Consider the following 13,122-nt stretch of genomic DNA (forward strand, 5'->3'; position numbering starts at 1 on the left):
TTTTTCATTGGGTATAAAATATGCAAGATCCAAATTTTATAAATTAATTAGCTAATAATGATCCTGTTTTTCTACGCTTTGTTCTTATAGATTAAGTTTTCATGAAAATTGATTAAAAGTTAATAAGAACCTATTTCCGTGGAATATAATTGATATTTTTCATTCGCTTTTAACCAAAAATGACATCATTGTTTTATGACTAAAGAGAGAGAAAATTGCCAAATCTAGATATTTTTAATATTGAAATGACAAATTTATTATAAACAACGTAATATACAATGGTGTGTTCGAAGAATATTCAAGATCAAAACACGAAAGAATTCGAAAAGATATTGCAGCAGAATATTTTTTGTAGTTTCTTCCAAGGACAAATGGAAATAATCCTTGGAATTCAAAGAAATTCTCCGCATTGTTTGGCAAATCCTCCCATCCAAGTCTTTTCTCTTTTCATTCATCTAACAGCGTTGCTCGCCTTTGGCATTCTTTCGGCCTTTTCCTTGATTCCACCGCAGGATATTTTTTGCAAATTTAATTGTCTAGACATTCTGACAACTTAACGGCGGAAAGCATTTATTTAAAGCATGTTGAAAATACCTATCATAACTTCATAACATTCGGTCTTATCGATATTGAAAAGAAGTATTTCAAAGTTACGTGATAATTTGAATATGTTTTTAATGCTGTAATGGAAATAAAATACAATGTCGATAACTCATTCAAAAGACGAGCTAATAAAAACTAGTCGGAAAAATGTTGGGCACACGTTTAATAATATGAATCGGGCATTGATTTTTTTTAAATATTTCTTGTTGTGTAAATGGTACAACCCATACAACCGCAATGGAAAATCCTTGAAATTACATTTTCTTTGTGCTTTGAAAACAACTTTTAAAAATGCAACAAAACTAGTAAGTAGTTCTGTGAACAGAGGACTTCGACAGCTCGTGCGCGAAAAAAAGGTACTATCAAACACGGCTACGGGACTGCGCTATATTCAGTCAAATATATATATATTTTTTAAGTTTAACTCGGTTTCAAAGTGTTAAGCATTTGCATGTGCAAAGCCAAATTTTCATTGAGTGAACATGTGTTTCCTCTGGGCTATTTGTCAAAGTTCGAGAGTAATGTTCGCTCCGTAAAGAGGGCGGCACTGTGGCACTCACCACTCGCTGAAGGGCGGCGCCCGGAGTCACGTGATAAATTATACGCCCAACCAAAATGGTGCATGTATTTCTTGTTGGAAAACAGAAATAAACATTTAGTTGTTATTTGGTTAGACTTGTAATTTACGAGTATTGTGTTGTAGATTCGCAGATCTTTCGTCGCCAAGATTATCTCAATTTTTTCGGTGTTGGCATGTCGACTTTATTATGAAATTCAGATGGGATTACAATATACGATGTCCGGCAAGTGTAAGAAAGACAAAGCGCGTGCTAAATGTGTTAGAACCAAATGGTTTTAAGTAAGTGGCGATATTGGTTTAGATTCAAATCTATATGGAAGGCATTAATAAAATTATTAATGGAATTATAGACAACCCTAATTTACTGAGCCTAACCACCTCCAACATACCATCTAGAACTACCCGATCGAAATTATTTTTAATTGCAACAACAATATCAGAACTGTGTAATTTAGAAACTGTAAATACTAGATTGCATGCAGTTGGATGTGTTCAACTTGACGAAATTTAGTTACAAGAAGGCTATATATGTAATAACTTACCTCAATACTAATAATAATTAAGGTTAGCATATTATTCTTCGTGAGTTTTACATAATTTTAAATGTAAATTTCTCTTTATTACTGTTACACTAAATTATAATTTAAAGTGCTTATCACATGTTTATAAAGGTCCGTATGGGCATATAATATAAATAATAATAATAAATAATAATTGGACAATTTTTATCACCTCAGGGGCGCTTAAAAATAATAACTACATTTTGCAAGCTAAGGCCTGCATTATGGAACACGCAACAATTTCAGCTTTATGATGAGAATAGGAAGAATTACAAAACAATGGAATTGTCTCTCTTTATAAACACATATATTAAATTATTGAAGACAATATTAGCGATTTCTGAACGAAAATCAGAAACAGAAAAATCAGAAAAGGATACGGTCACATCTAGGACGCGAACCCAGGACCCTTGTCTTTCCGGGACACCGCTCTACCAACTGAGCTAATGGGACCCTACCCCCCTCGGTCACTTTTAACTGTATCATACTTCGAATAAGAACTACCAACATTGTCTTCATTTTTTCACCGCACATTTTAGAGAGAGGTGTGAGACATTTTGTGGTAGAGCGGTGTCCCGGAAAGACAAGGGTCCTGGGTTCGTGTCCTAGATGTGACCGTATCCTTTTCTGATGTTTCTGTTTCAGATTTTCGTTTAGAAATCGCTAATATTGTCTTCAATAATTAAATATTACAATTTGAGGTTTTACTCAATAAAGTTATTCCGAAAAATAAACATATATTAAATAACTGTTATGTCCTCATTATCTAGTAAAAGAAAGGTTGTTACTTTAACTGTATATTATTTAACATACATTCCTGTCCTATCCCAACATTCTTACGACAAAGGTTATGTATGAGCTTATTTACGGAAGCTTCCTGATTCCTAATGCGAGCTTTAAGCACTTAAACGACCACAAGAAAGAAATAAATGTAATAATCATGGCATTAAAGCGGCGGCTGTGAGATGCTTATAATTTAGTACCCGTCTAATTTATGGAGCGTATAAAGATCTCAACGACGGGATGAGATATGAAGAAAAGGAGAAAAATGTATTTTTAGGTATCACTCTATAAAAACATCACATTCGGGCCAATTAGTAACGCTTTTTGTTCAAATAGAAAGGTTTCATCAAATCGTTGCTTATGCGTTTAATATATTATTTTGTTCATGAATATTAAAAAAAAATCAAGTTATCCTTATCTAGTTTATATCGCGGGATAATCATAGAAGCGCTATTTAATACCAATATCTATAAGTAGAAGTGCGTGGAGACCGGATTCGGTAGTTTCCGGTCGTTCGGCGTTAGAGCGTTGAGAACGTTGGAGATCAAATTAGACTAATTGGAGTTAAAAAGTGCATTCATTTTTTACGTTTCATTTCTTAACTAAATATAATACATCTATGGGGATAGTCTGGATTTCCACAAATTGGTTCCAATTTTATTCCAGTTAAGTACTTTCTTGCTGGTCTGAATTCTCCAAATAAATTCTTCCAATTTTGAAAATTATGACACAATTTGAAGCAAAAATTATAAAGTTTATCGAAAAGAATATTTATATGACATAATATCTTTAAAAAAATAAAACCTTATAAACGACCCTCACGCTATTTCTCCACAGGGGTAGGCAATGTAGGCATAAAGGATTGAAAACCAGGTTAGTCCGTCCTGCCAATTTTATCACCGAACAAAAAGTGTGTATTCTAAATCTTTCAGTGGTAGAATCATACCTATCATCACGCGTCATTTATAAATAAATAGAAAAGCTTACAAAGGAACTATCTGCAGTATGTTTTACAAAAAAAATACTTGTTTATTTTCGACGATCAGACTTTTTTTGCTTGTCTCAACTTTCAAGAATGAACTAGCCATTAAAATGAAATTTAAAACTTTTGGCTCTATGGAATGTATCGCATAATTCTTTTCTTTACAGAAATCTTACTGCATTTTTTCGAGTCAAAGATTATTCCAGAGTCTTGAATTAGTGGGTGGGAAGGGAATGCAGCTATTGCTATATGATGGGTGGTGTTGATTTCGTACGTGAATCGCCCAACAATGGGATCTGTGAAACTCCTGTGTATAATCCTGGCTATAATTAATGGGGTGCAGATAAAGGCGCTCTTAATCACTGTCAACTGCACGAATATTAAAGCAGGGCGCTGCAATACCAACGAAGCAAATACTAATAATAAATAAAACAAATAAATTATTTAAAATGCTTGTCAAATTTAATTTTTTTTAAAGAAGTAGGTACGCAGACAGTTAAAAATAAAAATTCGAGTATAAATAAACAAATTTATCTACAATTTTTTTTCTATACAAATCTACAGTTTTATTCCGAGATTGATGAAATATTGCACACTTGACGTTAAAAACGAGGGAAAGGTTACTATCAACACGAGATTGATTAAAACCACCCCGATCTTTTTTGCGCACCCCTTAAAACAGAGTGTTGATATTTCTTGAAAAAAAATTGCGAAGTTGACGTTCTAAATAAAAGGAAATCTACTGATTACATTTGATTTCTAAAAAGACTTAATGATTTAAAAAAAAATTTAATAAAAAAAACGCCCTGCCAAAATAAATTAAAATGTTTGCAAATTTTGACTGCGTAAATATGATGTAAATTTGGAGGACGCTGACTAGACTAAGTTATTTTAACCGGGTGATCATGTCACGGGGGGCGTACCACTAGTGATGAGAGCTTAATGCAACTAATTATCTAAACAGATGAGTAGACGTGGTGGTCACAAAATAAATAAACCTTACAATGATTTAGCGGTATGTTGGGGGCCTAATTTATGATTTTAAATTTATCTGCAAGGTCAAATTGAAAATGAACGTCATGTAGTTTATAAATCATCACCTAGTAAAAGTACTAAATATTTCAAATTAATTAATTAATTCATTGCAATTACTTATGGTATCCAAATTGACCTTGGTAATAAATTACATCTTTGCGATTCTTTCAAGGACAAAGAAACCATCCTGTCACTTCGAATGCAATCAACAATGTTCTCAAAATTTGTTTTGACAGCACCGCCATTCCATTGTAAGAATATTATGTACTAAATACACAATTTGGCTGTCCTGAAACGGGAATCCTTCCCAGTTGGACAGACAAAGGTTCATTTTGTTTTGTATTGTTTGTAATTTATATATATAAAAATAAATCAAATTAAATTTAAAAAATTTAGAAGGCCTATGTGGTCGAGGGGAATGATTCTCATTCCGGAGTGAATAAGTAAATTTTATAGGATTTTTTTTTTTCACAAATAATTAATTTAAAATAATATAAATTATATTTGCGGCACGTTCCAAAGTGGAAGATCGCACTGGTGAAAGACAACCATTCAGAATTGAAATGTTTGCTTGAAATATTTTTGTTACTTTAGCCCTGTTTAAATAGCCAAGTACTTCCTTAACTTCTTCCTCTTCTTTTTCCTCTCCCCACTACCTTCAGCCTAACAAAAAACATCAATTGGGGATGTCATTATGGTCTCACTGTCTCCAAACGGTTTGGAGCAGTTGGGACTATTATATTTGTAATTATTATTTAAAAAAACTTATTCTTTGGACCTCTGCTTGAAATTAAATACCATGGTTTCGATATCTAATTGTTCAGTTGCGTAGATAAAAAACATTGAATATCTCAATATCAATGGGTTTTTTGTAATTCTCTCAAAAATCTATTGTATTGTTTTCTATTTAGAGGATTTAAATGCTTTATTAAAGCGGGGGCCGTTTTCATTTGTATGTTATAATAACATGTAATAGTTATCCTATTGTACATAATATAATATCATGTATTGTACATACCAATTTACCATTTAGAAATACAGATTAAAATTCATTATCTAGTTCTTATTTTAAATTGAAAAGCTCTTCAGAAGATTTATTTATAGATTTTGTGTAGCTCGGCGAAGTTGTTAGGTAGGTACTAGGTAGCTCGGCGAAGCTGTTAGGTAGGTACTAGGTAGCTCGGTGAAGCTGTTAGGTAGGTACTAAGTAGCTCGGCGAAGCTGTTAGGTAGGTACTAGGTAGCTCGGTGAAGCTGTTAGGTAGGTACTAAGTAGCTCGGCGAAGCTGTTAGGTAGGTACTAGGTAGCTCGGTGAAGCTGTTAAGTAGGTACTAGGTAGCTCTGTGAAGCTTTTAAGTAGATACTACTCGTAGGTACCTAGATCGATATTTTATATTCTTTTTCATCAGTCTTCAGAAGTCCTGATTTGAACATGGGTTTCCCTTATAAATTTCAGATTCAGACAGTAATTTTTGAATAAAATTCTGAGAAGGATAATTAATTGTAATTTGGTGGCACAATTGATTAATAAAAGCTACCTAATCGGAAAATAAAGAAGTTAACAGTTCAATGTTTGATAGATATCAAGATATCAATCAATCTGAGATTTTGTTAACAATTCAGACATAAAATATTATCAGTGTCGCCTCTCCTTTACTTTTATGAAATGGGTCATCTTGCCACTGTGACAAGCAGTGGTGGTTCGTGGCCTACCTCATTGGAAGTTCTTTAAGACATTAAGAACGGAAGAAAAGAAGTTAGAACCGAGGAAGTCGGTCTTACAAATTATATGATTTTTTCATTTTTCCCTAGATCTAAAGGAGTTCCGTCACATCACTGCACCAGAGATTAGCGTTCTAGCAACAAGATACAAGTCGGCGATTCATTAGAACGTCTGTGGCTAAAGTATATAATGTCGTAAGTCACAAAATGTTTCAAATTTACACAAGAAAATGTCCGTTTTTTATATTAAAAAAAAAACATTTCGGGTAATCATCTAATTTTAATAACAACTTAAAAACGATAAATGTTGATTCTTGCAAAATACTTGCAAAGTACAAATTTAGTGTTAACAAATCTCATAGTCGCAGCGCACACAGGCAGCTACTAGATTCCCAAGATTTGCAGCTCTGCCGCTCTCGCGCCACTAGTAAGTTTTGAATGATTCAGAAAGTCCCACGTGTGCTGATATCATAACGCACGTTTGGGATTAATTTCGGACTCGCTCTTGTGCAGTAGGTATCATTCGAAATTTGAATGGCGCGCCGTTTAAAGTGTGCTAAATTTTGTCTTTTTTTTCTTATCTTTAAACGGCCACTGGGTATAAGTTCAATAAACTGACTTTAAATACAACAATTTTTTACAAAAGTTCATCAAACTGTCATTTGAAAAATGTTTATGTGGTGATTGTTACTACGGCTGTGCGTTATCAACGAAACTCTGTTATTTAGTTGACTTGATTGATGAATGGTTTTGAAATGGGCCACCCAATTATATTGTGGAAGGTCAATAACATGTCGTCTTATCAATTTGATAAACGGAGTAAAAGTATCTTTTGTTGTTTCAATGACTTTCTTAATGATGAGTCGAAACTGGTCTTAACAGTGACCAACAGTCCATGGAGCAAATAGATATTCAATTTAAATATAATTTTTTTTTTTTATTTGTAAAAAAAAAGATACACGAATTACATAATATAACAATTACATAATATAATTACACAATATAGTACAGTTATTAATTACATAATATTAGTATTTGATGTACCCCCATAAATAAGCAGGGCTTGTGTGTATGGGGGTGTTGTTATATTGGTTTATATTTGGTACGATTCAGTTCAACTGTTCGGAATACTTTTTAAGGTGGCTTTTGAATTCGTTTATATTTGCATTCATGTTTCTAATTTTTTCTGGTAATGAGTTAAAAAATTTAACTCCGAGATATTCATGGTTGAACTGTCCTATTGTTTTTTTACATTTAGGAGTAGGAAGTATTGACGTTTGTCTAAGATTTCTGTTATTTTTAAAGGGTGTAATTTTTATTTTGAATATAGTTTTTATATATTTGTAATGTTGCATGGTAGAAGTATAATGCACTTAATTTTCTGACTTTAAATTGTTTGAATAAAAGTTCGGACGAATATGAATAGGGTTTTTTTAATATGGTTTTTATTATTAGTTTTTGTGATATGTAAATTGTTTGAGTTTGATTTTTATATGTACCGCCCCAGCCTATAATGCCGTATTGTATAATTGATTGACAGAAAGCGAAGTATGTGGTTCTAAGTAATTTTTCGTTTAAAATATCTCTTAAACATCTAAATATATACGTTAGTTTCCTTATTCTGTTGTTCAGAATATTTATATGTGGGGACCATTTTAAACGCTGGTCTATTGTTATGCCTAGGTACTTAATATCGGTCTTGCTTTCTATGTTTGTGCATAACATATTGCATTTGTGGTTTTCTGTATTTTTCACAGAGTGGATAATTATGTTTATTTCTTTAGGTGTTTCTTGTTTTTTAATGAAAAATGGTAAATAATAAGTTTTTTTAGAATTTAAAGTCAACAGGTTTTCATCAAACCATAATTTTAGTTCATTGATATCTGTATTTGCCATGTTATTTAATTCTGACCAGGTGTTTGCTTTTAGTAGTAGGACTGTATCGTCAGCGTAAGAGACAATGTCTTCATATTTGGAAATATTGAATATATCATTGACATATATAATAAATAACAATGGTTCCAAAACCGTGCCTTGGGGTATTGAAAAGTCGCTATATTTTGAATCGCTGACTTGATTGAGTAATTTTACGTTTTGAGGTCTTTTATGTAAATAACTAGTTATCCATGCAAGACTTTTCCACTAATCCCTACTGATTTTAATTTACTTATTAATTTTTTTATGTGATATGCTGTCGAAAGCTTTTTTGAGGTCTATAAATATGCTAAGACATTTTTTATCGGAATCTAGGGCCGTATATAAATAGTTGGTTATTTTTGCTATCGCGTCGTGAGTAATTGTATTTTTTTTTAATCCGAATTGGTTATAATTAATTATTTTATTTTCTTCTAAGAATGTCCAAATTTGTTTTTTCACAATTTTTTCATATATTTTTTATATATTCGAGAGAAGTGAAATCGGGCGATAATTTTGTGGATCTTTACGACAGTCTGTTTTATAAATGGGGGTTATAATTGCTCTTTTATAGTTATTGGGAAATTCGCCATTTGCTAGACTTAGGTTTATTATATGTGTTATGGGGAGAATTAAGTATTCTTTCATCGATTTTATTGTTTTAGTATCTATGTTATCAAAGCCGGGGGCAGAATCTCCTTTTAGTTCCGAAATAGTTCTGTCAATGTCGATTTCTGTGACTGGGTGTAAAAAAACGTATATCTATGACTTGGTTGCAAGGAAACATAATTTTTAAAAAGATTTTAGTAATGGAATAAGAGGGAAAAAAGATAGCACCAGGTTTACACAAATTGTAAATGATCAACATTGATAAAGCACGACTTGGAATCGCGATAGTCGTTTTTGGAATGTTTTTTATACGTAATTATTTTTTCAAAGGATATAGTGTAGAAGGAATCAAACGAATAGAAATAACAATTAAAATTTATTTAAAATAAAGCAGATTGTTACGTTGATTTTACGGACGAAGAGGTCACTGCTCAGCTATGAAATCCGGATTTCTCCCGGAATGTAGTTGGTTGTCAAAATCAAATTTAATTAAAAATAAATCAAATAACCAAAATTCAAATAAAAACAAACAAAATTCATATTAAATAATATGTTCACAAACACAATTAGGTATACCTTTCATTGTAAATCCTATCAATTATGATGTTGTGCGGTTGACTTTGCAGTCAGCAACCATTCGCTGCAGAGCTTCTTGAAGCACCGCTACGATATCAATATTCGAATAGCCAGTGGTATTTCATTCCAAAGTTTTGATTACGAATAGCTGTAACCTGTAACTAACCTCAAATACAGCAGCTTAATGTCTGGATCTATCTAGATAGACAGAGAAATCTTTATATCCGAAATCAAGTTCATTATTTCGCCAAGGATTGGTTTCTTTTCTTGTTAAAATAAGACGAGAATGTACGAATGTGAAGCAACCGTACACAAAAAATATGTAACGTGCGGCCCTGGTGTATTGCACAGACCTGTTGTCAAATTTCTAAAATAAAGTGGGAATCTTAAGGACATACGTGATGAAGTCGTGCAGAAAATCGATCTTTTCGTGGGGTTTATATCAATTATTTTTGATGAACGTATTAATAAAATCACAAATGTTTCTAGAGGGATCCTTCTGGAAGTTACTAGTTCATCGTCTAGAAAAATCAAATCTAGTGCTTACCGCTAATTTTATAATTGAAGAAAGTTTTATTAAATTTTAAAACCTTTATTTTAATGATAAGGTTCTGTTAAATATAAATCCTCCCTTCTCTGGATCCCATCGAAACATTTGAGATTTTAGTGATACGTTCATCAGAAATAATTAAAATGTGAGCGTCGAGCAAAACTTCATTATTAGAGTGTTATGTCGCCTTGAGCACTTATTAGTTCCAACTAGTCTACCCTCTCGCATAGTTGCTAACCAAATTTTCTAATCGAATTAAACCCATAACATTATGACCCACAACGTCATCATCATAAAATATTCTGATTATAGAATACCATAGATATAGATTATTAATTTTAGACTATTGAAACACCAAAAATATGTAGGTAGGTATGAGAACGATAAACTATAGTCCCCGCAGATATTAACCCTTATCTAAGCTGCATTTCGCCCATGAACAACATGAAAAGCTAGATACAATATCCCGATAACAATACAATAAACATAACAGCTTGCTGTAAAGTCCACATGCCATTTTTTACATGCAAAGCCGTTAACGCATTGACTTCCCCAAAAACAGTAAAATATATCAAAGATTGTGGTGGTGATACGAAAACATCTGTAAAAATACAGATCAGGGATTCAAAGCATGTTTTTGGGAGCGGATACCTTTATTATTTTTTGTGCACTATTTACTTTGGATAAACAAGATTCCTAATTAGGTCCAACAACCGAAAGATGACGCGTTCTAACCCCGCAGTGTCATCCCACGTATAATAGAGGACAAGAAATTCCTCCCTGGCATGTCGTCGTAATTTTCGAACCCTTTGATAAAACCATACGGTGCCTACCTTATTTATATTTTCTGTGAAACCATAAGATTGTTTTGTATGTTTTATGTTTCTGTCATATGTTGTATCTTAATAGGAAGTACCAGGATTGAACTAATCAATCAATCAAACAATTTGTGAGGCGGGTATGGGTACCGCCGCCCCGTGAACCATTAATTGGATAGCCAACATCTCTGCCATAGGTCACTCCAAGTGGTAAGCTACTTTTGGAGACTTAGAAGTGGTGCCCGGGTTCACGGGTGTTTGTCTGGGTCTTGGGGGTCGATGCGTCTACTTACCAGCTGCTTGGCAGGCTTTTTTTTAAATGTGATTATTCAGTTTTTTTAAATTTGCACATTATTTTCTCTTACTTAGATCCTACAAAACTGATCAATCAGTTTAATTGTAGATTGGGAAAGGCCGGTTGAGGAAGACCCTTTCACCTCTCCAGCCCATCAGCCTAGCAGACTATCTAGAATGGATTAATTCATTCCTATCTCCTGAAAACTCTGAGACCATGATTCCTACCCACCTTTTTTCTTTCCGGAACATTTTCTAGTCGTTATCCCTAAAAAGACCATCCACACTGCTGTGTGCAGGGTCTATTTCATCTTTGATGAAGCATCCTGGTATGGCATGAAATAGGCCCTGAGGAAAATTGTTTTCTTCGGGATATCTTGTTTAGGACATGGGCTCTGAGGGAATTGATTTTTCTCAGAACCTCCTGTGCAGGAATATAAACTCTGGATGAAATTAAAAGATCAGTCCTTTATTCGAAATCACAACCTCACGATCAAAATTGCTATGAAGACCATGACCGAACAGGCCACAACACTAGCGAGTGCCTCAGTTCCTCTCGTATATATCGTCATATGTCGCGTAATTTATTAAGTGGCATTTCGTCGGCTAAAATCATGGATCCACATCGAAGATTAAAATTTATTTTTATTTTTTTTTTAAATTCGTCAAGATACGCTCAAGGTGGTATTTGGCTCAGGGTCGAGGCTGCAGCCAAGAATCAGTAAAATTTGAGCAAAGCAATGTTCATGTGGGCTACACTCAACACTGGGCGCCAGGTTAAGGCTGATGAAGTTATATAAAAACTCAAATAAAAGAAAAAGTATGAATATAATAATGTTTTATCAGCGATGCGGGTTGATAGGTCTTTCAAAGGATTTACGACATGTTTTATGTTAATATTATGACCCTTATACATTTTTTTAAACATTTAATTTACGAGCCCTAAAAATGATAAAGCCACCGAAATTGGAAATCTATCGTATCGAAATATTTATTTCTCGAATTAGGATGTTAATAAATTTTGAAAGGGCGCCCTGATGCATCTTTCGCTAAAGGTTTATGGTGACACTTTTATAATAAAATATAATAATATGAAAAAACGGATCGGTATACGGAGCATGACGTATTTAATGTCTTTATTCCCCCAAGTCGCTGACTGGGTCGTTTTTGGTTTTCTTTTTCTACAGACAAATGATGGCCCCAATAAATAAGGTTATATGTTGATAGATAAGCACACCCCCTTTACTGGGAAGGGAGAAGGGATGGCCGCAGGTAGGTTAACCCTTAGCGATATTGAGACATTTAAAAACAGACGAGTCTCTGATGTTTTTACATACATATTTTTTTTATAAAATGATTGAATTCAACACGCATAGTGTAAAATTTTAAAATTTTATATTCTATAATAATTTCGTAAATTTTTGCGCTGTTATCTCTTTGAAAAATCGCCAGAGTGTTGTTGGGTAGTACACGATTTCAGAATGAGGTACTCAAATACTGAAATAAGGTGCTGAGGTGTCTTGTGTGTGTCTTGTGTGTTGTGTGAACCAGCTAAAAAGGAGTTTAAAAAGGAGTTTATTGCTGGGGTGAGGTGGGTAATGGTTCTTTATGGTTGAGGCTGGGGTAAAATTTATTCAAAAGTATCCTGAGGTTGAGCGAGGGTGGCATAAAATGTAGGATAGACGAAACGTAGTAATGTAGTGCCAACACAAAATATTTTATTTTGTGAGCAGACGGGTCATTTTGTATTTTTGTATGGAAATTTGTAGTTCATCTTGTATGTGGTACTCAACACTACTTAAGAAAGATATACAAAGCGAGATTGTATGTAACTATGGTTAAATTGCTAAAAGAATCTGTTACCTAATCATGTAACATAGGTACTGATATTTACTACTTTTCCTTAGTTGTTAGTTCAATTGTTCTGAAAGGGTTCAGATGAGTGATATAAAGGTTCAGTATTAAAAATATTTAAAAATCTCCAAGTTACAACAATACGACAAAGAAAATATTATTTTAGGACGGGTTGTTTCGGAGAATTTGAACAATTCATAAAATTTCAACGCTCATTTTCAAGTTCTGTGAAAGGTTTTTTC

At 33.2% G+C, this 13,122-nt stretch overlaps 1 protein-coding gene across 1 annotated transcript in view; it reads right to left on the minus strand.

Annotated features, from left to right (window-relative positions):
• The window catches only part of bnl (fibroblast growth factor branchless), a 185,821-nt gene that overhangs the window by 1,227 nt on the left and 171,472 nt on the right, over nt 1–13,122 (minus strand). The window lies entirely within an intron of this gene.

This window comes from Hesperophylax consimilis, chromosome 15, assembly GCF_061612785.1.
Source record: "Hesperophylax consimilis isolate HC1 chromosome 15, BYU_Hcon_1.0, whole genome shotgun sequence".
Taxonomy (NCBI): domain Eukaryota; kingdom Metazoa; phylum Arthropoda; class Insecta; order Trichoptera; family Limnephilidae; genus Hesperophylax; species Hesperophylax consimilis.